This window comes from Ixodes scapularis, unplaced genomic scaffold (assembly GCF_016920785.2).
Source record: "Ixodes scapularis isolate PalLabHiFi unplaced genomic scaffold, ASM1692078v2 PGA_scaffold13__105_contigs__length_92229423, whole genome shotgun sequence".
Taxonomy (NCBI): domain Eukaryota; kingdom Metazoa; phylum Arthropoda; class Arachnida; order Ixodida; family Ixodidae; genus Ixodes; species Ixodes scapularis.
This window is the reverse complement of record NW_024609839.1, coordinates 65,900,336-65,922,680: the sequence shown is the minus strand read 5'-3', so window position 1 is coordinate 65,922,680 and position 22,345 is coordinate 65,900,336.

The window sequence follows — 22,345 nt, the reverse complement described above, 5'->3', positions numbered from 1 at the left end:
CACACTTTTCCACAGAGGTGTGAGATAGGATGAAACTTACCGCCGAATTCAGAAACCTCACTCAAACTACACTCAAACTCAAGGGCCCCTCCACTTCCTCGAGGAAGGCGCGAGGGCCGGCGCTGGCCAATCGCGAGGACGGATCCGCCGTCGCGATTGGCCAGCGCCGGCCCTCGCGCCTTCCTCGAGGAAGTGGAGGGGCCCTTCAGTTTGAGTGTAGTTGGAGTGAGGTTTCTGAATTCGGTGGTTATTCTTTCTCACAATCGAGCAGACAAAGCAAACAAAGAATACCATTTTCACGCCGAATAAAGCATCTCTGCGGCGACCGCCATTTGCCTCTGGCAGCCGTCGGACTTTCGGGGTTCGATTGGTTCTACGAACCTTCGACCTTTTAACCAGATTCGATGGTTCGATTTTGTGGACAGTGTGGCCGGACCTTGATACAAGCATGTCTAGGTTTGAAGCTTTTTTTTTTTTTTTTTAAGAAAAGGGTTATTTTTTTTTTTCATGGACAATTGCAATTCCCTGAGACTAATTCTAATCACTGAAGAAGTTAATGACTTTTATTTTTTTACTGTTTTAACTGAAATAGCCACTCAGGGCTGCACTTCATTCCTCCCTTAGCCATCACCTTCCCATCTGAAGCCAACTGGCCAGCCTGTCGCGCATGCGCATAGCAGTAGAACCTTTCTCGAACTTTTCACAAGAAGTTCGGAAAAAGTCGAAAATCATACCTCGACCGGTTCGCGACATCCTTAGGCGCCACCAAAGTTTGATAGCGCTATCTTTCGTTCTATGCCAGCGGTAAGTATCGGGTCTTTTATCACCTTTTTAATATGAAAATCGGCCGCGCATGAAACTAATTTCGGTCTTTCTAGTATGCTTAGAGCTCGCAGATTGAGTTCTGACAATAAAACGAGGATCTCAAAGAGCACTTTAATACAGCTTTCCAAAAAGTTCGCGAGATCTAAGGGAAAAAAAAAACATACAGCATGACTATGAGGGCACTAGCATTGCAGTTGGCTCGCTGGTAGTCACGTAGCATGCACTAGCTTTTCTTTTCTTAGTCTTGACACAAGTCAGGTGAAACGCCCTGTGTGCTTCACCCCGTTTACGCGGAAGGGCGACACAACTATGTCGGACTTTGGTACTGGTAAGATGAGGGAGGTCTCGTTGGCTTCATTCCGACAAGAGAGCGGGTGGCTTGAGGCGCTGTTCAGAAGATATTTTCGAGATCAAATTTCGACACTTCTGTTCCCGCTTCCCCCTCCTCCACTCTTCATTGAATAAATAAAAAAGGAGAAAAGAACTGCAACCGACAATGTAGTAAGAAGTTGCAACCAATGAAACTGCAGGACTGATTTGTTTTCAGCCATATTCGCCCGCTTAACTGCGTTTGATGCGAAATGAAACCTTCTCGGACCTAGTTTTTCTCCTATTCGCCGCTCGCTCTCTGCGCGCTGCCTACATTGTAAAGAAAAAAAAAAAAGAATCCACTTTGCCTACTTTTTTTGTAAACCACTTAGGCACTAAAAAGAACCAATCACCGAAAAAAAATAATAATAAAACGGCTTGCGTTTTCACATGGAGCATGACGTTGGCACGTGGAACGTCATGCTCATGTGTCGCTCCACAGACTGCTTTATTCAAAGTCTATATATATTCTCAGCCTCCGTGATTCGTTAATTCGAACGATTGGAACTACAAGTGTTCTTTTTTTTTTGCGTGCAAAGTAGATACGCTGTATTTCTTAAGAGTGTACATTCTTCCGCTTGCCGATTATGAACCGCTAATAGCCCAGGCTTATTAGTGCAGCGGAGGTCTTTTTTACTTTGGGTTAGTGCAGCGCACGCTCGGAAGCTCTCACTCACATGTTTGTCCACTTTGAAGGATGGGCGCTGGTAAACGTTTCGGCTTCTCCCATTTTCTTCCTGCTTTGGGAACACACAAGAAGACGGACATGTGTCGACACAAAAGGCGGAAAAAACGTGTCATCGTCCAAAACTAAGGCTTTGGAAAGCTATGCTCCACCAATAAACTGAAGAAGATTTTTTGCTTTTAATTCGGAATTGTAATTTCCATAAACATGTTAATATTCCACACAAATCGATCACATATTCTTGGCGCGGTGCAACTGATTCAACGTGGGGGCTTCTTTCTCAGTGGTGAAAATTTAATATCTAAGATGTTCTTATTGTCACTGATAGCTTAAGCAGCAACGGGCGTGGCATAGTGCGTCAAAGCTTCCTGCTTCGTGATCCGGTCTTCGGTGTTCTTAGTGACTAATGTATCAATCTCATTAGCTGCGGCGCTATATTAAGACGATCGGGACTTATGATGACGGCGCTATAATTAGGTGATCGGGACTTATAATGGCGGCGCCATAATATGGTGATCGGGACTTATAATGGCGGCGCCATTATGAGATGAACTGGACTTAGTATGGCGGTGCCATAATAAGATGTCCTGCGTGTCTTAAATTGTCGTTGACTATATGAATGTTGCTGCCAATATATACGATGATTTATTTTACGTACGGTAAGTAAAAAGGCATTCAAATATACGTTTATATTTTGAGCGCTTCCTCCTTCATCTTTATCACTCTGATCGGCTGTCGCCCAGAAGATATTTTTTTTTATAACAATATTAAGGTCAAACTCCCAGTGATAAAATATCTAAAAGTTTGCAAAGTTCTCTTTACGTAACAGAAGAAACGACCCCCAAAAGAAACTAGATTGTCTCCATGCTAAATAGGCAGCTAGACGTCGTGTCGCGGTGGCAACGTTGAGATGACCATCGTATCGGTCAGGGGGTTGATATCTACCGGAGTGACTAAAGTAGCGTGCTTCCTAGTTTCCTACAGATATCCGTTTGATTAGACGTCGGAAATGTGCCATGAAGCGAGGTCGATTTTTTTTTTATGTGTACATTTCTTTTTTTTTAGTGGGGAAAAGGGGGGCGGAGGCAGCGCGAAGGGAACACACGGCAGCGCAAAGGTACCTTTGGCTCAGGTTCCTTAGCTGAAGGTACCTGTAATAAACGGAGTTTTGAATCACACGATAACTGGACGGAGCACTTTGAGTCGATGTCGATTGTACTCCAGCTAACCCCGAGCGTAGCAAGTGATAAACAAATATTGCTCGAACTGGGTTTGACGCGCAGTTCTTGATTATTGTGTGTGACATATCACATTTAAGACTTAAATATTATTTGTGCTTGCTTTTGCGGTACTTTATTTTTTTTCTCTTAGTCTAAAAGGCGCACTTAAATGACTCTTGCTTTAAAACGTCCGACCCGTCTGGCCACACTGGCCCTAAATGAAATGCGTTTACGACTTTCATTTGCGTTTACGAGGTGGGCGACCTTTTCTGTTTAGCAGCTGCAGTTTTCCGCAAATTTTCCACTAAAGTAGCTAAATAGTTCCCGGAATAAACGAAACACGTCGGGGTCTCACGGTTACGCTAGTCGCGCCATCGAAAGGGATGGACGACGACAAGTTCCTCGGTATGGTTTGGTCGCTCCAACAGCAGCGGATTCAGTTCACTAAGATGGAGGAGCGTATCCAAGAAATGGAAGCAGAAGCGGACACACTCGATGAGGTCGGGTTTTTAGCAGACATCGTTTTCGACCTGCCACCGCTGCTACCTGCTAGCTGGATTATGCATTCTTCGTTAATGTATAATTCCATCACATTTGTGTTCACAATCATTTCATATTGTGCTACTTATATATATTAAATTTTTATAATGCATTAAACAGAATATATTTGTATATCTGTGATTTTTATTTTGAGTTCGTGGGTCTCAGGCTACTCCCCGTAGCTGTAAAGGGAGCTTCGCGAGCTCCGTTAAACACACAACCTCCCTTAGCGAAAGGAAACTTTATGCGCCGTGTGATTACGATCTCCAGCTCCCTTTACTATACAGGTACCTGTGCCAAAGGTACTTTTACGCTGCCGCGTGAATTGGTTATCTCAGTCCCCGAGCGAAGACGCCTTTCGAGAAAACATAAATACCACCGCAGCTCAACTATCCGTTTACAGAAGCCTTGATCACCGTTTTTGGTTTTCTCGTGTTGTTGTCGTTTTAAGTTTACATTTTTCGCAACATGAAGCGATAAACCTTGTCTCGTAGTTAAGGGTTCATTATACCAGCAGCGATTATTTTTCTTCTTTTTTTGCCCATTAGAGGTTTTGTGGGTGAGTGCATCAGTTCGTGGTGCTTCCTTCTGTAACTTCCCGCGATAAAACTTATCGAAGCAAAGAAAACTCGATACCCATAAAATAAACAGAATTTGTCGATACTCAAATCTTGTTATGTTTCTTTTTCCTTCTTTGTTCTGGTGGTTATGTATGTGTCCATGTGTGCACTCCGCTACACCTTACGATAAACCACAGACGACGCCACGGGGCGACAAAGTCAATCCAATGCCTTGTGCGCGGTGGACTATACATCTTTTCCAGAAGGGCTCCGCCATCTTGAACGAGACCACTTCCAGTATGGGCGAAAACATTGTTTTGCCGTCGCTACGTCTACAGAAGACATGCAGCCATTGTCGTTTTGCCTCACCTTTACTTTTTTGCTCTGTGCAGGTTGAAATGTCCTATTATTTTTTCATCGCCGATACCGGAGATGCCTACTAGATGGCTGGGGACCAGAGTACACGAAAAAAAGGTGTATATCGTAAGGCGAAAACAGCGCAGCTACCCGCGTGAGTGGTTAAGCCCACGATGTGTCCACTTCACGGATGTCCTGTTTGAGCTCTTTCTTCGCTTTCAAATTGATCGATGAGCCCTGGATCAACCTGGATACGTCGCTCTGATCGAGTTTCTCACGGTCTTTCCTCAGTAAGTACGATATATACGTGGCGAGAATGCTGTTTATCGCATTACACTCTGCGCTGACCTAAGCGACGTGAGAAGGTATAAGTGCGTTATACTTGATTGGGCATGGGCTGGGTTCTATACCGGGTCTTTGAGGAAGCGTTGGCCAAAGGTTTAACTCAAAAAACTATAGGCGTGGCAGAGGGGAAAAAAAAGAGACGGAGCGAAACCAAAGGAGAGGAGGAGATAAGAACATGCGGTGACGTCTGACCGCGGAGCTCTGATTGGAAGGGCGGTGTATACAGACGCAATGGCTATAGCTGCCTTTTACTATGCTTGCTGCCGAGTCTTTCCATCGGAACAAACAACAGCGTCGTCTGCCTCTTTGTCGAGGACCTTGCCTTTCAACGGCAGACGCTGAGCGAGGCGGGGACGCCGCCCTTGTTCGCTCTTGGGTGCCTTTCTCTTTACCGTGGCTAAATACAAAGGTAGCCAGCCTCTGCGTCTACCTAGTAATCATTCTAATCAGAACTCGGCGTTTCTGACGTCACCGTGGCCTCTCATCTCCTCCTTTTCTTCGGGTTCTCTTTGTATGTACCTTTTCCACGAGGGTGCCACCATTTTGAATGACGCCACTTGCAGTAGGGCAAGAAACATTGTTTTATACCGTCGACGCACCGGTAGAAGACACTCGGGATATATGCGTAGCCGTCACCCATTCTTGTATTGTCTCATCTCTATTTTCTTCAATAATTGAAGGTTGACATTCTTTTTTTCGCCGCCCTTATTCGCGGGTTCGGGCTATTGCAGTCTTGATGAAAATGAATGGAGGAGGAAGGAGCGGCAACAGATGGCGATAAGAAAAAAAAAAATAAAGAGTCGGCAAATAATTACTCCAAATGTAAAAAAATGGGCGCATCTAGAACACGAGTATCACAAAGTGTTCACAAAGTCCCGTAGGAAAATGCACGAGAAAAGTTTGGGGACGGCAGTAAACAAAAAATGTGTATAGACCCTTCTGATGGCAAAAGCTATCAGGTGGTTCTCTAGTCTGACTTCCCAGAGAACTTCCGGCATATAAAAATAATGATCAAAGGCCACCTTAACACCGCTGCTTGAAATGTAAATGAAACGTTTAACCGCCAATTCCTCAGGTGAATGCCAAAAGAACGAAGGAGCGCGAGATCTGTTAATACGTTTCGAGTATTTTTGTAAGCCAACCTGCCTCCTCCAAAATGTAATATTGTACAGCCATAGGCCCTCGTTAAATCTCCAACTTTGTTGTCCGTGTAGCATTTATGCTTTCTAGCACAGGTGACGTAAGCAAGCTCGACAGGCTTGCAAAGACGGTGCGACCGGAAGTCGCTTGGGACGCAAGCAGTTCATGTTTGTAAACATCAAAGGGGTCTATAGACCTTTTGCTAAATTACCCAAGCACCGAGGTGCATGATGCTGGTGTATAAATCACACGGGCCGAGAGTGCTGGCGTGCGGAGCAATAACTGTTCTGAAACAAAAGTACAAAACAAAGAGCGCTTCGCACGTGCGTTCGTCAGCGCATTAATAGCCTTAGTTTGGTTATTGATTAACGAATAGACCGATCTCACTAAGTGTTTGGCGCATGTGTTGCGCCACTGTAACTTCAGTTCACGGGAGGCAGACGGCCGTACATGCGAAGGCTCTTACCGTCTCGTGCTCCACACGCGCAGAGCTCCAGCAAGGTTATTGCACGTGCAGAAAGACGAAAGTTCGCTCAATGCATTGCAGCAGCGGTGGCGTAGTCAAACTGGCTCTTGAGATCGATCGATTTTTTTATACAGATAATGCGAGTGCGAGCAAAGCGTGTACCCAGGTTTTTAGCATTCTCTCTGGACCTTGGGTAATTTCCGGCGAAAAAGTCTATCGGACACAAGTCTCATTCAGAACGTTCGCCGGTCTGTTGGTTGCAACCATGGTCATGTAAAGTAACCCCCCCCCCCCCCCCCCTGTGCGTGCCCCATCTACACGAGTGTTAAATAATTCGTATAAATTTACCCATGAACAGAATGCATTGAGACTTTTTGCAAGAAGGTTTATAAGTAGTATATTTACTACGCTTAAAAATGTATAGGTGTGGGTGTTAGGAAAACAATGTAAGCCTTACAACTTTTTTTTTCTTTATAAACATGGAGGAAAACGGGAGAAAAAAAGTGTCTGGCTGCTTTTCACAGATGTTATCAGGCTGGGATCTGCTTGATCTGCTTTAGGGTGTTCATCTCAAAGAAGATTTCAGGTTCGTGCTTTAAGTTGTGTCGTCTGTGAGTATAGAAGCGTAAACCGGACGTTCTTTTGTTTTTGTTTTTTACTTTGTTTCTTCCTCCGTGTGTGCGAAGAAAAAAAAACAGGATGATCTAAGCGTACTTTTTTTCTTTCCTAAAGCCTACACTCATGAGATTTGAGAATGTTAAATGCACTACCTAAATATATATTTGTAGAAACTTTATTTCACTCGATTTATTGGATATTTATATTAATTAATATAGTCCTCAATAACTCTCTCTGCATAAGTTGCGTTCAACTGTCGTCACTACAGAGTGCTCCCCGAGAGACGTTGCGTCATTAAGCTCGGCAAAGGAAAGACTGAAAGAAACCGTTTGCTTCTATCCTCGAAAAGTAACTTCTGGATCAGTTGCCTTGGACTCTATTATTGTCGATGAGATCGGACTATAGAAAACACTTTGTCCAGTTGCTGTTTTTTTTTTTTTCTCACAAACTTTATTTGTTTAAGGGATGTTCACACTAGGGAGCAATCCCTCCATTTGCTCCCCTTGGATGCGCATCGCGTGGCAACGACGTCATGCCTTTGCGCGGACGTGCACTGAACGAGACATCCTCGAGGAATGGAGGAGTTTTTTGCTTGGGCTGTACAAACAGTCTTCGCCTTATTGCGCGGGATTCCTCCGCAATTGGCGGTAGTTTGCTCGCGTGTCCGGCAACTTTACCGATCCTGCTCTTCTTTCTACCGCGGCGTGCCCGCGTTCTCGTCAGAACGCCGAGCCCTTTTTTCGAGAGTGCGGCCGCTAAATTCGTCTGCGAAGGCTGACCTCTCTCTTGGCTCAATTAGGTGGCCGACTAGCTACCATTTGGTGGTAGCTAGTCGGGTGTTCCTAGGCTGCACTGATGATGTCTCCCGCATAGGAGACGAAACGTCTTATAAATTGTTGGTATTGTTATGCAAGTCGGAGGTATTTGTTTTTAATCACCTAGGTGGCGCAAGCTATCGCCCGTTATGAAAAGTACGGCCGTTAGCATTCATTCATCCATCGATCCACCCGCGCCGTTCATGTGAATACTGGAGCCGGGGAGGGACCCCCGCATGAATACCCCTTGACCAACACAAGGCCTGCGGACTAGAGTCTTCACGTCAACTCCCGCAATATAGCGCAGAGCACGGATTCACTGAATTCACTGAACTCTAGCCAAAGCCGAAGGCTGGCCGAGCGTTTGGCTACGCCAACCGACCGCTGAGTCAGAGACGCAAACATATAATTCATGCTGTTGTTGTCCCCATGGGCTTAGATTCCAACTCAGCCACTAGGGGCGCCATGGTTGAATATCTTCCATGTACTTGCATCACTGCGCACTCGTAAAGTTAAAGGGCGAAACCAATCGAAGTCAATAGTGTTTGGCGAACTCAGTAGTTCCCCTCCCGAGACAGTAGTTTTCCTCGAAACTAACATGCGAAGTCGGTCTTTTTTTAGGAATTATGTTCTGAAGTATAGCAGAGATTTACTCCACAATGCATGTTATGTAAATAGCTCAAAAAGCAAGTGTAAGACCTTTAAAAGTCATAAATACATAGAAACATAATTTTTTTAAATATTTGTAACAGCATTTATAAATTGGATCAAAAGGATGAGGATTGTCTCTGGTGCCAATTGGGAAGAGCACAAAACGTCTGATTTAAAACTGGCTTTGTAAACTGATTCCCCGGGCAGTGGTCATCGTTATTTACCGAACAACGAATACCTATATACAATACTACCATAAAAGCTTGTCTTTTGTCGTTCTCCTATTTACTATCTCTTTATGCTATTATGATGACTCGATCATTTTTGTTTTAATTTGTTTAAAACCGAGCGTTCTTTTTTTCCTTTTTTTTTTTTCATATTGTTACAGCAAGTTAATATAGCGAAGGCTAGCGAAAGCAAGTGAAAACGAAATGCCCGAAGCAAATTTTACTAAATGCAAGCAAGGAAGACAAAAAAAAAAGTTTGTTTTCTTGTGACGTCACACTGGAAGTCTTCCCAGATGGCGCAGGCGACAGAGCGATACAAATGACGTCATATACTCGTGTCCCCTCTTTCCTGCTGTGCGCTTGGTGCTATCGGCACTGCTGGTCTATTTCTTACCTAAGTAATTTGTTAGAAATTTGTAATTGTAATTTGTAATTTGTTAGTTCGTCTGCTTCTTGCGCGGAGGTTGCGATGATGTCAGAAAGCCGAGGCTCTTATTGGCTTATTGAAAAAAATAATGGGTAGACCTCAAGGCAGCCAACATTAGGTCACTGTCATTTCGGCCGATAGTCGGAGTACGCCCGAGTGTGCATTACGGCCGAGAGCGGCCGAAGGGCCGGGAGTTACTTTGAGGCTGAATAAAGCATAACGACCGAGAACTGCATTATGGCCGATAGTCTCTGAATGGCCTGGTGTGGCCGCCTCTTTGCGTTGTGGTTAACGACCGTAGCTGCCACCATATTGGATAGAGGCCGCCACATATTTTTTTTATTTGTCAGTGCACATTGTATCTTTCGGTGACGGCAAATACTGCGTTTTTGGTTTTATTGCTTCATCCTTTCGGTGCCTTCTTCGAGCAGCAATGGCTCTCCTCGGAGAGACAAATCGTGTCGTGGAACCGCAACGCTGACCAGGAAAACGTACGAAGTACGAACCACGTCGAAGGTTGGCACCGCTCCCTGAGCGCGAAGTTTCAAAGCTAGCCAAGAATTCCCCCATAAAAATTCGTGGTCGACTTCCAGAGGAACATCCACCATCTGATACAGGTAAAATGAAGTTAGTTCTTCATCACCGTCAAGTTAGAAGTGATTGTAAAACGCGCAATCGCGTAGCAGCTTCATTTAATTTCAGATCAGTGCTATTCAGCGTGTATGCCATCCCGAGCAGGGCGCTTCGTGAGATCAGGGTCAACGCCAGGGTGGAGCGCATGTTTTATTTTGACGAGCTGTGTACACATTTGCCAACAACGAGGTTCGCAGTTCTCCGCCCCTGTCCGTTTCTTTCGGATGAGCACCACACCGACGTGCGTTCGTGTAATCATTCCTGCGAGGTGCAAATTCAAGACCCCAGATTAGCAGTCATACTGCGCTGGCTAAATTTCTCATCTGAAGCATGAAATTGTGTTGCCACATCTCAAAGGGATACCGACCTCATCTTGTATCAAAACTAGCGTGAAATTTGCTTCACTTGTTTCTGAACTTCGCGACGCCCAACACAATACTGTCGGAATGCGCACAAGAGGTCACTAATAGACTGGTTTATATCATCAAAAGTTTTTTTTTTTTTAATGTATGCACGTTCTGGGCGGGTAATTTATTTTAGTAACAATATTACATATCCTCGACACGTTTACTTTTAGGTGAGAATACGACAGCTCCGCAGCGGAGAAGTGCCAAACACGAGCAGGCCAAGGCACGCGGCAAACAACGACGCAATCAGCACCCACATGACGAGCCTGGCGCGACAGTCGAGCTGCATGAGCGCCGCAGCAGGAAAGGGAGCGGCAGCCATGTCGAACCTACAGCACAAGTTCGCAGACAACAACAACACCTTCCTTGATGGGGTGTCCTGCAGGTGCGTAGCCAGGAAGGGGGGGGGGGGGGTGTTCAGGTACCAGAACACCCCCCGAAAGTTTACTTTATTATATATATATATATATATATATAATAAATATATGATTTTTTTATTGCGTGTGTGATTGCAGCAGCATCTTGAAACACCCTCCGAAAATATTTTCTGGCTACGCCACTCGTGTCCAGGCTGCTGGGGCTAAACAGTTAGGAAACAAAGGGCCCGGCGGCCAAGGTTTTTTTTGTTTTTTTTTTAACATGGCCCATGTGTGTTTTTTAATATTTCCTAGCCTGCATGCATGTTTTCCTCAGCGTTTCGCTGTAAAAAGATTGGAAATAAAATTTATAAAACCAAACTCACTCATCATTTTCGTAGCCGCCGGGTAGAATCAGACATAATTAATTTAGTGAAATGTTGAAACTTTAAGACTCAATAAATTTTTCAGTGGGCTCTTAAAATTCCGATTATTAGAATAAAAGAATGTTATACCGAAAAGGCGCCCTAAATTCATAGCCTTTCTTTGGAAATACGTGCGCGTGTGTGTGTGTTTGTACATAATACAAATATGCTGATGAAGTAACTACTGATCAAACGAAAAAGAAATAATAAAGCGCAGAAAAGCAAATAAATCAATGAAAAATTCGGCTAGGCAAGACCGGCCGAACCAAAAACCGCAGTATTTGCAGTCACCGACAGATACCCTTAAAAGTGTCCACACGTCTACTTTCCCTAAGAATACACGGAGCGCCAATCATTGCGACCTGCGAAAAGACCTCGGCGAATGACGAAACTGAAAATATGTTAAGCTTAAATATCAAGTCTGAGTTGTGACACTTTGAATGATGTTTCATCCGTCATGCTCAATGTGGCGCCATCTATCTTATTTAATGGCAACAAAAGTCGTCAATTACAACACGACCCCCAAAAAGGCGGCCGCACTAGTCCATGCCAAGACTAGACCAAGTTCTCGGCCCTTACGCCCTACTCGGCCTTAGAGTCACTCCCGGTCATTCCGCTCCTCTCGGCCTTAATACACTACCGACCGCTCCTCTTGGCCCTAATGCACCCCCCCCCCCCCCCCCCCCCTCAGAGAAAAACACAGAAAGTTGCAGTTTGTGGTCGAGCAAGGTACTTACTTCTGTTGTCTAGCTTCATGCCGTGGCACAACGTGACGCTGATGCATGAGTACACGAAAGCCATGATGACTAGGGGCAGGAGAAACAGTATGACGTCCAGGTACACGTTGAAGGCGCGCTCTGACGTCACGTCCGGCCAGATCTCCCGGCACTTTTTGCGCTCTGCGGAAGAGGAAACCTACGGGTGAGGGGCCGCAGCAGCCAATCGGAGAGAAGAACTGCGAAGAACGAATCACGGAGCGAGAATCGCGAACACGATTAGTCAGCCACGCCCGCCAAGTTCGTCTGCTCCCTGGGCTGGGGTTGCGGTGACTTCGGAACGCCGTGCTCTGATTGGCTCCGAGTAGAAGGATAGTGGGTAGACCTAAAGGCGGCTGGCATCGAAGTCCACCTACCTTCGTCTTAGTTACCTTTTTCGGTGACGGGTAGCGTATTTTTTTTTTTACTTTATTTAGAAAGGAAACGAGTAACGTACACTCTACGAAATAGGGGGCGTATAGGGGTGCACCCCTTGTCCCATATGTAACATTCGAAAACAACAATTCGACGTTCAGTCCAGACACGTCAAATCGACGATACTAACTTTCAAGAGCGGCTTGACAGTCGACCGATACAACCTATTAAGACAGCTAACGAATACGTATGAAAGGGTACAGTAAGACATTGAAGCTTTTTTTAGCCGTGCTGCAAAACCTCAGTGTCCTTTTTTTTTTTTTTTTAATCTTTGATACGAACATTAGCAATTAGATCCAACAGCTATCAAGCCGCCCGTAAAAGTTGGTATCGCCAGCTCAACGTCAGTGGACTGAATGTTCAAATGTAGTTTTGGGGTCTTAAATACGGGACCCCATGCACCCACTATTTCTAAAAGTGTACTTAGTTAATTTTAAGGCCTAGCAACGAATAACGGTGCTTCGTTACTTCTGAGCAGTAATGCGCGCAGCACCGTTTAAACAGCCTCTTTTTAATTGTAACCGGAGTATTCGTCTACTCCGACCCAGAGCCAGAACCCTAAAAACTACTAAACTGTATGACAGTATGGCAGGGTTCATCGCTTAACACGCCAGTCGAACTCTGCAACTGGGAATGTCCTTCATTCAGCGAACAGAACAAGTTTCGTTGGTTGAACCTTCTACAGGTTTTCCCGCTCATTTTAATCCAAACGACGCTCAATTTAGTCCAATTTAAGACAAGCACAATCGTATTTAGTCCCGGCGTCAGTGAATTATATGGGTGGTTTCATCTAAAATCGGGCAGGTTAAAAGGGTCTAACTTTTAACGTTGACGAAAAAAATATATGTTTTCGGGGCATTTCTCAAATGAAGAAGGGTGCAAACCACACATGCTGCCCAGATTTTTCGTTCTCGAGTTACGAAGCGTATATAGAAACCGCAGTGGCAGAAGCGAGTATTTTTGCCTGCCGTCGCCGGTCGCGAGTTGGACACCCTCTGCTGGCGCTATAGTTTGCTTCCTTCACACTTCGAACTTTTTCCCCTCGTTCAATAGGTACCATAAAAATACCCTGATGTATTAAATAAGTTTTAGAAATTCTATTTTTTTCTAAGAAAAATTTAAAACTCGTCGTTCAGGTCAGTTTTTGGTCAAATTTGACAGGTCCACACTTTGTCTCTACTGAAGGTAAATGGTCTTTCTTTAGCAACAGCAACAGAACGTGCTCATCGACGGTCGGTCAGTGTGGTTCTTGATCGCCCTGTTGCCCGACAAAACCTTTCACATCGCGCGAACGTCGGCACAACACAGGTGACACTGCAACAAGGTTGCCTCGGTGTGACAGCTTTCTGCAACGAAAACAGCAGCAACTTGTGTTGAACAGCGCGTGTTGCCCAGATCGGCGGATGAGCGAATTTTGTGCCGCGAACACGACAACACAGACAGCTTCTGTGGGGGAGTTCCCTTTCAGTAACGTTTTTTTTTTTTTTTAGAGCTTATTCAAATAAAGGTTTGGAAAACGCTATGTAACAATAATTATTGCATAGTGTGCAAATAAAATAATTTGATTGATGTTTTACCGCGTAATTACGAAAAAAGATAGTCGAAATGGTCAAAGCTACGCGTGAGCGTTCAGACCGTTGAAATTGGAACTGCCGAGAGGTCAGCTCGCATTACTGTTGGAGAAGCAAAATAAAAGGCCAACTCATCCGTTAATAAATTTTAATAAAAATCGTCCGTGACTACGAGCAATTAAAAACTCTAAGCATGACACAGAGCGCTCTGATCATGATCGCTAATGTTTGTAACTCCAAAACAGCCGATGCCAGACACCTGAACTAAAACATTTAGAGGACGTTTTGGTGAACGAAGAGATCACATAGTAGACGGAAAAGGCAAATAGACACCGGCCTGTTATGGTCGATTTGAGGATACTGCAAAGTGGCGTGCGCAAAAGACACCCTAAAAATGGCTAGTCTATCAATTCTATACAGCCTCTTGGAAGTTAGTATGATATCAGTTTTATGCTCGCCAGTTTTTTTTTTTTTTTTTTTTTTTTTGTATTTTGCTTACACTACTTTGCAGTCTTTTCAGATCGAACGTAAGGGGGCGTCATTTTTAAAGGGTATATTCGCAACTTTCAGCGATGCCGGTATCGCGGTGTGAAAATCGCACTCCCTATAGCTCCTGGATGATCGGGTTCTGAACGAAGGTGCTTGCTTACACCTTCTTGACGTTGCAATACCAGGTACGGCTCTTATATCGCTCGTATTCCGCAAAACTAAAAGTACCTACGCGTCACAGACGCAACCTCGTCTTGCTGTTTTACGACGATCATCCAGATGACAGTCATTTTAATAGGAACTACCGCGCCCTTTATAGGCCGTAAAAGCTGCGTATTGACAGCACTCAAAAATGTTTATTCCACCGATTATTACGAAGACCGATCTTGTTGGTGCCACAGTTATTAAACGCTGTCAGTTCAGCTGAACACCAGGCTACAAAAGGCACTTTGGGGTACTGTCGGTGCTACGTTTTACACTAGATATAGCAATTGCCGTGAAAGACAGAATAATACAGAACCATTTCATACGGTGGGCAAATCATGCATATATCAGCGATCTCATCTTCCTCGTCTAGGGCTATATGTTTCATTAGCGAATGAAGAACAGATTTATAAAATAAATAGAGAAAGATACTCCACCCGTTGAGTTTTCTAATCACAGTCACCGGTTGATGTCGTCCTACGGTAATTACCGGCCCTTCGGACGCACAGGGTGATTTCAGATAAGATCGACCAAAGGGTGGCTGGTCGACATTTTTAAATCAACTGATGTTTTTATATGACATTGTCTAGTGTCTGGTATAAACGAATCCACACTTAATTTTGACCAGAAAAAAAATTTGGAGACAAGAAAAATCGTAAGGCAGGGAGAGGTGGACAGTTGCAATAACGCGCACTGATGGAGGGGGCAAGTTTGAAAGTGAATAATTAAAACAATAAAATTAGGAGAATTTTAAAACTTTTTACAAACAAATTATGGGTACAACTTGCTTGTAATATAAAGTAATAATATTTATTAAAAATTTATTTAGTTTTCTAAAAATTCCCAAACATGTCTGCTCGAACGACAAATGGCAAACTTTGGAAATCTGTATCTCATGAAATAATTTAATCATTATTACATAACTTGCAGACATTATTTTACTAATATATGGCTATTATTGAAAAAATAAATAAGGTATCTGAGTGACACAATAGTTACAATATATTTAGGCAAACATGGGGAAAAAAATCAAACAAAGAATAATTCCAATGCGAATAAAAAAAAAAAACCACCTTCGATTTTTTTTTAAATTTGGGTACCCTGTTATACTCTATTTCGGCATTCATTTATATTAAAAACATGTTGCATCATTGCACTGTGAAAGAAGAAACAACTCCCCAAAGTAGGGTCCTTTTTCAATGCCTACACTTAGCAGTGTCCTATACAAGAAGTGACTCTGAGTTCCAGTTTCATGAAACTTGCACAAATCTTTTATATACATTTGTTCAGATGAGGTCATTGATAAAAAGAGCGATCGGTCACACAGTAAAAGGAAGGAGAAACTATATACAGCATTTTACATAAGCGTACAAAGTGGTATCATATTAGAGACTAATGATTTGAGAAAAGATGATGCAGTCTGAAGTTGTACCTTCCGGTATATTTTACATCTAGAGTAAAATAAATAACTTTACTTCCACACACAAAAACAAAGATATAATAGTAAGATATTTAGGTTGGCTGTGTATTTACGATTACAAACAATTTCAGGTGACGGATGCCATAGTACCTAACTGGAGCAGCTTCGATGCTCTCGGTGTATGAATGAATCGTGGCAAGCCGATATATTTTATCCTGCTCGAGGATAACATTTTGAGATTTTTTTTATAGTGATCAGATAAAAATTATTAGTAACCACCAACAAAAACAGTAGGTTAAATACCCTGTGAAGAAAAATGTGATAAATAAGAGGTCCCTGCATTCAAAATGAGCAGTCCTTGGGAAATCAAATTCGACACTTTACGCTAAGGTTTTCCTCGCTGTACCCATTTAATAAAGTTGCTTCCAAGCAGATCCGACTGTCCGTGCTACATATACGTCACAGGTCCCTCCTGTTGATGACTTGCTGAGCCGCCACGCGTGCCAAGACTGAATGCCAGGGAAGGCGCGCACCGTCAGCCACTCTTCTTTTTTTCGTTCACGATACCGAACAACCTCATTTTCGTCCAGATATACAAGATGCACGCCTTTCAGTTTCTTTGATAGAACGCTCACCATTGTCCTGGCCGTCTGAATTGCGCTTACTGAACGTTCTCTCAGGTTGTTCAGCGTGGCCTGGTGCTTCACGAGTCCGCCAACTCCGTCACATGCATTTTTCCCATGTCCAGATGCAGAAAATAACCACTGGGCTTGTGGGCAATCGTCCTTTGCAAATTCGTGAAGCTGGTAGCGATTCTTGAAATGACTGGCGGCGCCGTCACTTACGTACGTCACGTACGAGTATACCGCAACGTTGTCTTCAACCCACTCCTTCACTTTTTCTAGAGCCAAGCAAGCGTGAGCGGCGTCGTGACACAGGTCCTCACTGATGATGGCAAAGCTGTTTGTAGATTTTCTTGTCGTCACTACACATGTAAATATTGAAACTTATTTTTTTTTTCAGTGATATGCTTGCACTTCGTCAGGAAGCACGATGGTCCAGTTTTCAGCAAAGTCAAAATGAAAGACAATGCTCCCGCGTTGCATGCACTGTTTTTCATCGTAGATCGCTTTACCTTGCGTTTGCCGGATATGGTTGTGAAGTACCCAACTTCCAACCGTTACCTGGATGACTTTTAGGAAAGTCTCAGGTTCCAAAGTTTTTTTTCACAAGGTCGCCGGACTCCCATGTTGCAAGCACAATCTCTTCATCCTCCGGGATATCAAGTTCCTGGAGTGTAAGTAACTGGCCTTTTGGGCAGTGATCACAGTCTCCTTGAAGGCACAGTTCTGTTGCTGGGTCGCACAGAAATGCCGAGTTCATTTCACCAGTGTTGAATGTTGAGCCTGTAACGTTCTCTAGAGCGGCAATACAAAGATAATATTTGGCGCAGCGCACACAAACGCACACTTCCTGGTGTGGAATACATTGGACCCATCTAGGGCGCAACGAATAAAATTTCGTTAGCCCAACGCCGGAATCGGGATGCTTGTCTTTGTATATACGGAAGGCCTCTCGTATTGAGCGTGTCATGAAGCGCTTTGGCACGAACGTTTTCTCTCCGTTGAGCATGACAGAGATGACGTCCTTCTGGTTGGGACTTTGGCACGAACATTGTAGCTCGTCTTTCATGAAGTACTCTAGGGCAGCAGAGAGGTTCTCAGGGCTCACCTTGCACCTCGTGTAAGGATCCGGCTCATGCCACACGCCATGCTTTTCCTTGAGTTTTCGGGATTTACTGATGAGGTACATTGAGGCCTGTGGAATCATCTTTTGAACCTCATTCTTCGTCAGTGTTGACGGCAGGAGTGTAAGCAGTTGACAACGTTCCCGGAGAGAGGTGGCGGTTTCAAAGGCCTGCCGAAAGTTGTCCACCCACTAAGTGCATGTGGAGCATGTTGGTTCGGACGACCCCGATGGTGCGTCCCTGTCGTAGGCAATACGTAGCCTTGAGCGTATATTCTTGACAGCAACCTGCTCCAGTTCTGTCTGCTTTCTCTTGACATAGGCAGGCCTGTCCCGACTTCTTACGACGCTTGGTTGTCTTAGCGGCGACACATCTGTAGGTAGTATGCTGCGATTTAGATCTTCAATTGCTTCTTCAGCTGGCACAAATATGTCAGGGCACTGCTCTGAGCTTCGCATCGAGATCTCCTTAGTGATGTGCATGAAGCAATGGTAGCACAGGTAGTCCGTCGCACTCACTTTGGTGGAACAGTCAGGCGGAAGAATTTGCTTCAACGAGTTTAGGTTCAACTCGCCAACACTTCGAAAATTCCGCTGCTTTGGTATAGTCTTTTTGTGTTTGCAAAAGTAATCTGCACAAAACATTCGTTCGGAGCTCCAGGACGTCTTCATAATGTATACATAAATAATAGAAATTAAACCCCAACTGATGGCATATAATTGCCAAGTGAAAGAACTACTGGGTGCACAAGTGACAAGTCCGAGGCTGAGGAGCTCACTCACTGCAAACGTACATTTGAAAAGAGAGGTCACAACTGAGGCTGTCAGCAAAGCTTGATCCACGTCAAAGGAAGAAAGAGGGAAAGTCTCCAGACAAAAAATTGTGGTCAGCGGCCTTCGAAAAAGACTTTCCGGAATCGCACTGTCGTCCCTCCACGCGCTGATATGAAAGCACCCGAGCTTCTACCACGTGGTTCATGACACAGCCTGAGCCATGTCGGCGACCGGTTCGCGAGGGGTTGGCGGTGGGGTTACGTTGATGGTCACTCGGATTAGCCCTTGCTGTACTGAGCTACCGCCTGCAGTGCCTTATCGCCGGCTGGTGTCAACAACGAGAACACACACACCCTGTCTACACCAAAACTACAAGCGTTCACCGCACACGCGTCGCCGCCGCTTTTAAGCTTTTGTGAAATTGCTTTCTTTTGCCGCGGAGAACCGCCTTATCTTAACTACGCGCCTGAAATCCTTCCAGGCGGGCGTACACAATATCAAGCGTTTCGAGAAATGCCCGTGGAGTAGAACTATGGGAAAATTCGGAGCCCGCGATGTCGATATCGTCGCCGTTGTGTTAGTACGCCCGTCGCGTACTGCAGTCCCCCGTTGGGGGAGGGGGGGGGCGGTCTTACTACGATAACATGGCGACAGCGTTTACACTCTATGTATTTACGCGAGGCTCGAGTATTTGGGGATAATGCTGCCGGTTGGTGTGCCCCTTTGTGCCTGATATTATCGCCCGTGACGCCAGCGAGTGAGATGGCGACAGGCATGACTGCTCAGTAAACAGGCGTCGGCGGCCCTGTTTTGCTGGTTGAAGCGAACCCCCCTTGTCCTTGACAGCGAGCGGGGAAATGCGAAAAAAAGATTGTATCGGCCGTTTTGCCAGAACTAGCGACGAGTGTCGCCCTGCGGTTTCCGGCAACTATTTTGCCATAATCGTGAGCTTAGCGAGGAAATGATTTTTGCTAGCCACAGAACACTACCACGCAGAAAGGGAATGCTTGAACATGTTTTTGTTCTGGATATATATCAGGGATATATATGAGAGAGAGAGAGAGAGAGAGATGAAGGTAGAGCGGAAGAGGGAATAGCATATAGTGTCGCAGGAGAATAAAGTAAACAAAGTTCCTAGTGGCCGATGGCTGCATGATCTTTTCTCGGATCACTAGTCCGTAATATGATACCTCTTTGTACACAGTAGTTTCTCCTTAATTTAAGTGTGTGAACGATTTCTTTAGTTATCATTGGCCTCATCTGAATAAAAATATATAAAAGATGTGTGTTGGTTTCATGAAACTGGAACTCAGAGTCAGTTCTTGTATAAAACACTGCTAAGTGTAGGCTTTGAAAAAGGACCCTACTTTGGGGAGTTGTATCTTCTTTCTCAATAAAATGATGCAACATGTTTTTAATGGAAATGAATGCTGAAATAGAGTATAACAGGTTAATTAAATTTAAAAAAAATCGAGGGTGGTGTTTTTTTTTTTATTCGCATCGGAATTTTTCTTTGTTTGATTTTTTTTCCATGTTTGACTAAATATATCCCTAACTATTGTATCACACAGATACCTTAGTTATTTTTTAAATATTAGCTATATATTAGTAGAATAATATCTGCAAATTATATCATAATCATTAAATTATTTCATGAGATACAGACCTCCAAAGTTTGCCATTTGTCGTTCGAGCAGGCATGTTTGTCAATTTTTAGAAAAATAAATAAATTTTAAATAAATATGATTACTTTATATTACAAGCAAGCTATACCCATAGTTTGCGCCTAAAGCGTATTAGAGTTCTCCTAATGTTATCGCTTTAGTTATTCGCTCTCAAACGGGCCCCCTCCATCAGTGCGCGTTAATGCAACTGTCCACCACCTCATGCCTTACGATTTTTCCTGTCCCCAAGTATTTTTTCTAGTCAAAACTAAGTTTGGATTCGTTCATACCAGACACTAGACAATAACATATAAAAACATCAGTTGATTTGAAAATGTCGACTGGCCATCCTTTGGTCGATCTTATCTGAAATCACCCACTAAAACTTGGTAGAGTCACATTTCCCGCAACGCCGCGCCGCACACGAAACAGGATAAACAATCAAGAGGGGCGGAGTATTCCCCGTGTTGTCCCCCGCCGTCAGCGCGGTGTGACAAAGTGTTCTCTGGCTGTCGGACAACAAATCGACAAACACGGTTGCCGGGCAACAAAAACATGCTTCCTATGCTGTTGTCGTTGCGAGCTCAATGTGACAAGGTCGCCGAAACCTTTCCCTCGTGTCGGGACAGAGTTTTCCAACTGTTTCCTCAATGCTCGGCTCCTTAATTAAAATTTGCTCGCGCTCTGGCCGAAATCGAAGACCAGGCACCGTAGCTTTACGACTCCCCCCCCCGCTCCCCCCCCCCCCCCCCCCCCCCCCTGCTCCCGCCGCACAATCAATCAAAATTAGCGGCTGCCACTCTTGACACCGCAGCATCTAACGACAACATCTCGTTGCTGCCGCACCCCGCCGGTAAATTTGAGCCGCATTCGCGAGGGGAGTTGTGAGCACGGCGGCTTAGATATTCCCGTCAGCTTCCTCCGCATTTCACGACGAAAACGAGCGAACTCGATTCGAGTACGCGATTCGAACGCCATGGGGTGAATGCAGCGCGAAAGCTAGCTGATCCGCCACCAAACCGGCATGCACAGTCGGAAAAAAGCTTGTCAACTAACTCCACAGGCCCGTTTCGGCACTCTGACTGGCGCGTTCTCTTGAACGCCCACGTAACAAGCTGCGCTTCGGTGTAATGTTCCATCGGCAATCGTGGCGTTTAATATAATGACGGCCATCATTTTGAAGCTTTACCTGAAATCGCAGGAAACGGTTTACCGCGTACCTTCAGAATTGTTAAGACAGCTCAGGAAAGAGCAAAACGACATTGCCCGGGCTTCTGTTTCCTTACAGCGTATCTACGAAGCTTGGGACGTTTCAGTCTCGGATCGTAACGCTAAGCAATAATAGACCTTCTTCGAAAATCCGCGCCATCGCCTGTCCGCGATCGCATGATCGCATACTCGAGCGGGCATGGGACACGAGGTTTTTTTTTGTCTCAGCGCAACAACGTGAACTCGGCTCAGCTTGCATAGAAAACGAGTGCTACGTCAGCCCTCGGCGACGTTTCGGATCACATCCGTCCCAAGGAGGATGGATGTGACTGGCTACACCCCTTTGTAATGGGTGGTAGCTTGCGCCACCTAGCCTCAGTCTAAAAGGACCAAGAAATGGCCACCGGCAGTGTTGCTTGATGGGCTTTTAAGGAAGGGTCTACGCGATCAACCCAAAAAATGTAACACCTACAAAAAAAAAAAAAAAAAAAACGGCGGGGGGGGGGGGGGGGGGGGGGGGGGGGGGCGGGAGACGGGAACAACGTGCCGATTCGCTAAACACAGCTTATATAGCTATAGCCCGTCAGTGTTCGTGAATACCGATGTCCCCAATCACAATCTTTGAGGGTGTGCCGTTGCAAACATGGTACAGCACGAGGCCCAGCTCTGCGCTTCTTCGGCCTCTGCCCCAATTCGTTTCACCTTACGATGGAGCGCAACGAGGTCTACGAGCCGTCCTGTAGCTTATCCAGCGCTCTGAACGCGTCAAGTCGCTACTCGCCCCACGCATCGCTGCGCCCTTCCCTAAGATCACGTGACACTCACACGCCATTTGATTGGCTTCTACAGCTCGTAGCGTCCGTTGTGGTCCATCGTTCACGGTGAAACGAAAAGTAGGTGCAATATACTCGACTCGAAGCTGTTTCCACCTTTTATTTCCGCGACTTTTGTCGTTGTTGTTCTGTGCAGGCGTATCGCTTTTTTCTTTTTTTTTCTTTTTTGCCCGCCGGCG